Source organism: Schistocerca cancellata, unplaced genomic scaffold (genome assembly GCF_023864275.1).
Source record: "Schistocerca cancellata isolate TAMUIC-IGC-003103 unplaced genomic scaffold, iqSchCanc2.1 HiC_scaffold_127, whole genome shotgun sequence".
Lineage (NCBI taxonomy): Eukaryota > Metazoa > Arthropoda > Insecta > Orthoptera > Acrididae > Schistocerca > Schistocerca cancellata.
The window spans coordinates 1-5,000 of NW_026046176.1; the positions used below are offsets into that span (position 1 = coordinate 1).

At 56.7% G+C, this 5,000-nt stretch overlaps 1 non-coding gene across 1 annotated transcript in view; it reads left to right on the forward strand.

The window, feature by feature from the left end:
• Positions 1–4,797: 4,797 nt before the first annotated feature.
• LOC126112090 (small subunit ribosomal RNA) overlaps positions 4,798–5,000 on the forward strand; it is a 1,909-nt gene continuing 1,706 nt past the window's right edge. The window contains exon 1 of the ribosomal RNA XR_007524301.1: positions 4,798–5,000. This exon is cut by the window's right edge and continues 1,706 nt beyond it. This is a non-coding gene — a ribosomal RNA (small subunit ribosomal RNA).

Sequence of the window (5,000 nt, forward strand, 5' to 3'; positions counted from 1 at the left end):
TAGACGACTTAGGTACCGGGCGGGGTGTTGTACTCGGTAGAGCAGTTGCCACGCTGCGATCTGTTGAGACTCAGCCCTAGCTTGGGGGATTCGTCTTGTCGCGAGACGAGACCCCCGCGGCTGGGCGCCAGGGGCACGTGTATTTTGTTGCTTTGTGCTTCGCAGCGCGGGGGCGTATCGGTCCGGCCGGGCGCGCCGCACCCAGGGCGCTGCGTTGGGGTGCGGCGGACTGAGGCGTATCGGTTTGCGGGCCCCTTGCCGCTGGCGTGGGCGCTGCGATGGGTGCCGCCTCCGTGCGCGCGGGGTAGGCGGCGGCGGCGGTGGCGGCGGCCGGGCGCGGTGTGGTCCGCCGCGCTACAGCGTAGCGCTTTGTCAGCCGGTGATGGGTGCCGGACGGGCGGTGTCGGCCCACCGGTCGGAGCGTCGCGTGGAGGCGGCGGCGTCGGGGGGGGTGCCGTGCGGCGGTCGCGGTGCCCGGCAGGCGACGGTGAGTGTTCGCCGGCCCCAGCGCCGTGTGGTAACATAGCGTCCACCGCGGTACGGTGAACTACAATACCTCTAATCTATGGATGTGAAATAAAATATAATAAGACATGATGCTCCGCAAGAAAATAGACTTGGGATAGGGTGTGTCGTTGGCAAGTCCCCGGGGCGGTTAGTGTGTGTGGTGATAAGTCTGTAGGGGTGCCTCAGCGCTGTATGCATGTCTTTGACGTCGTCAATTGTTCTGTCCCGTTGGACAGATGTGAACATCATTTCGTTGAGGGCGTGTATGATTTTCATGTATTTGCAACGCTGGGCAGTGTTATAGATCTAGAACGAGTAACGGGAGGGTAGGAAAATAGTACGACGTGTTCTTCCGTGAATAACGCATGGTCAACGGTTCGCGCACGCCCTCTGGTCCCGACGACGGCAACGTCCACAATAAACAGACCATACCGCCATCTGTGGGATACCCAGGCGTCTTATTTCGTGAAGACACCATGCCGACCTCTATGGGACGATGGTGACACCGCCGCCCACAGGCGCAACACAGCCATCTATGGGAATGTGACCAAACTACATTGCCATCCGGCCCAGAAACGACACCTCCATCTACAGGAATCGAACGAAACTACGCCAACCATACCTCCAAAACACGGCACCGCCATCTATGACAATGTGACGAAACCACATGCAATAGCTCCATCTACGCGAATCGGACGACACTACGTCCACCATGTCGAGCGCACCACCAAAAATACCGCCATCTGCAGGTCTCCCGCAACATGGCCTGCTGCACCGACGATACTGCCATCTATGAGACGACAAGCCGACGACGACATCGCTAGGGCCCACAGTGCCCATTTTCCGACGCCACCCACAAAGCCTGCATCATCTGTCCACCACAGGAGCCCCAACGCCAGTGCCTGCGCCGCACGAAGTCGTCGACCGATCATCGCTCCGCTCCACTCCACTCGCACCCGCACCCGCAAGTGCCCCACCCCAACCGCCCAAATCGCAACTCCAGCGGATGAACGGCGGACTCTTCCCGCACTCGTAACGTGCAATCCACCCCTATATCATGCGTTTCATGAAGAGTTATATCCAATATGCCATATTCCCGCTGTCCCTATACATGCTCTAAGTAGCTCGCTTGCTACAGCAGCAGCAGCACCACGTCCGCGCGCTTCCCTGGGGGCACTGAACCGCAGGACGCGAGACCCCACGCCCAGTGGCAAACAGGACTCCTCTCACAATATAGACGGTCACTACCCCGCACAACGATGACGGTGTGGGGGCCATTTTACGACACCGCTTCCTGCGGTGCCAACGCTGTCGTAGAGTCGATACGCCATCTTTGGTAGAAGGCAACCATTCCGCTGTAAATGAGTACGTCGCTCGTAGTTCAGTCACCTCGCAGCACTGCTCAGTAAACTATGCAGGCCCACATAGATAGATCAAATACGCAAATGCCCCTATACATGCTGAACGTCTGTGCAAACAAAAGGAACCACACGTCACCCACACACTCTATCACACACTACTCTCTGCCTGTAACAGACACAGATGCAATAATTAAGCACCACCATGGACCAACGTCCGGTGCATCCTATCCGCCACAGTACACCAACCAGACTATGATAACCAGGCCACGAGGTCCAATCATAAAACAGAATATCCCACTCGTCCGACAACCACAATTGCTCAGATAAGCCACCAACACCCACACATGTCCCACACAGGGGTGCACCCAACATCACCACACTGCCTCGTCTTACAGAACAAACACACTGGCAGGAATGAAACACACAGGTCTGCCGCAACCTCGGACACGGCGCGCCCCCTCTCACTACCGAAAAGCGCATCCCAACGTGACATACCTCCTTTGACACACTGACGCTGCCTCGGGCATCCACTTCCTACGGTCAATATGAACGAACCTCGCCCCGCCCCCCCCCCCCCCCCACCAACACGCCATCCCATACCACAATGTGTACCGTACCCAAACCTAACGTGTACTGTACTACAACGCAATGTGTACCAAAACACAACCCAGTTTGTACCTTAACCTAACCTATGTCACCTTAACCTAACCTATGTCACCTTAACCTAACCTATGTCACCTTAACCTAACCTATGTCACCTTAACCTAACCTATGTCACCTTAACCTAACCTATGTCACCTTAACCTAACCTATGTCACCTTAACCTAACCCATCTTGCACCTTAACCTAACCTATGTCGCCTTAACCTAACCTCTGTTGCACCTTAACCTAACCTGTGTTGCACCTTAACCTAACCTGTGTTGCACCTTAACCTAACCTGTGTTGCACCTTAACCTAACGCAATTTGCACCGCAATGTAACGCAATTTGCACCGCAATGTAATGCAATTTGTACCGCAATCTACCCCAAGTTGTACCGCAATCTACCCCAAGTTGTACCGCAATCTACCCCAAGTTGTACCGCAATCTACCCCAAGTTGTACCGCAATCTACCCCAAGTTGTACCGCAATCTACCCCAAGTTGTACCGCAATCTACCCCAAGTTGTACCGCAATCTACCCCAAGTTGTACCGCAATCTACCCCAAGTTGTACCGCAATCTACCCCAAGTTGTACCGCAATCTACCCCAAGTTGTGCCGCAATCTACCCCAAGTTGTGCCGCAATCTACCCCAAGTTGTGCCGCAATCTACCCCAAGTTGTGCCGCAATCTACCCCAAGTTGTGCCGCAATCTACCCCAAGTTGTGCCGCAATCTACCCCACGTTGTGCCTTAACCTAACCCACGTTGTGCCTTAACCTAACCCACGTTGTGCCTTAACATAACCCACGTTGTGCCTTAACATAACCCACGTTGTGCCTTAACCTAACCCACGTTGTGCCTTAACCTGCTCTGTAAATGGCATATGACACGTTACATTAATGTATTGTTGTCCAACCGCAACCCGCTCAGAATGTTGTGTACACAGCTACGTGTCATCTCCCCATAACAGCTGTATTGCAGTGTGGTACGCCATAGAGACGTGTGGGAGTAATGGACGCAGTGGATGGCGATCAGCATGAGCCGTCTGTTCATGTAGTGGCGCGTGTATGCAGACATAGTAGTCTCTTCTCACACAATGTGATAGCACGGTGTCCCGCGTTCCACATCTGCGACATGCTACAGAGGCCGGTTGACAGTTCGTCGCGCAATGGACATCGCATACGTACGGGGGCACCTTCCACGTGCCCTCTAGTCGGGCACATTTTGTTGCGTGGATGTGAGCGGATGTAGTGTGTCTTGACACCTGACAGGCAGGCATGCAATAATAGTTGACTTTGCAAACGGGGATGGACGTGGACGTGTACGTTTACTGGTGACGTTACGCAAATGAACAACTGGTAACCCGTTGTGGTGCGGTTGATCTTGCTGGAGGTACATCTGTGAGGGCAACGATCGGTACAGCTATGACGCGGTTGTGTCAGCGATACCCACCACACCAATGAACGTGAATGTGGATCTGGGTGTGAAGCGATACGCGGCTGTGGGTGGGTGGGACTGTCCCCGGCCGGTGAGGGGGGGGCCGCCCGGCGTGCTGGCCGCGCGGTGCGTGGGCGCACGCGCTACAGCCGGCTGGTGGGGGCGCCCAGTGGCAGGCGCGCCGGCCGACGGACGCGGCAGGCGGCGCAGCTGCGCGCCGGGGCACCCTGCGCGCGGCGCCGTGCAGCCAAAGTGGGTCCTCGCCGGCCCGGTGCGAAGCGCGGTGGACATCTGCAGTGTGCTGGTCCGATTGAGGACTGTGTGCGTTGAGGATGCGCCGCCGCCCGGCACTCGGCGCCGCGACGCCGTCTGCTGCTCGGTCGCCCCAGCGGTTCTCGCTGGTGGTTTGTATCGCAGTTGTGCAGACGTGTTGGCACGTGCGCTGTGCTGGGAGAGTTCGCTTCGGCACCCACGTGGGGCCTTTGCCCTTCTGTGGCGCTGGCGTTGGAGCTGCCGGTCACCGTAGGTGGCGCGTGTTGTCTCCCGCCGGCAATGCCACGACAGCACGCTCCCGGGCCTCTGTCGGCAGCGGCAAGCTCAGTTGGGAGCACGGGTGGTCGCACCTAAAGCGTCTACTCGCCTAACTCCGGGCGATTGCGCCTCTCTCGAACCCGACCAAGTACTTAGGACGGCGCTGCGCGCCGCCGGGACCTGAGAGGGTTTCGAGGTGTATTGTGCAGGGGAGCTCAGCCTCCTCCTGTTTGCAGAATAATTGAGCGGACGCTTGCGTGTTCGCGCGGGCCCCCGGGACACACTCCCGGGCGGCCGGCTGCTCAGCTCTAGTTGACGCAGCTCCCTGGTTGATCCTGCCAGTAGTCATATGCTTGTCTCAAAGATTAAGCCATGCATGTCTCAGTACAAGCCGCATTAAGGTGAAACCGCGAATGGCTCATTAAATCAGTTATGGTTCCTTAGATCGTACCCACGTTACTTGGATAACTGTGGTAATTCTAGAGCTAATACATGCAAACAGAGTCCCGACCAGAGATGGAAGGG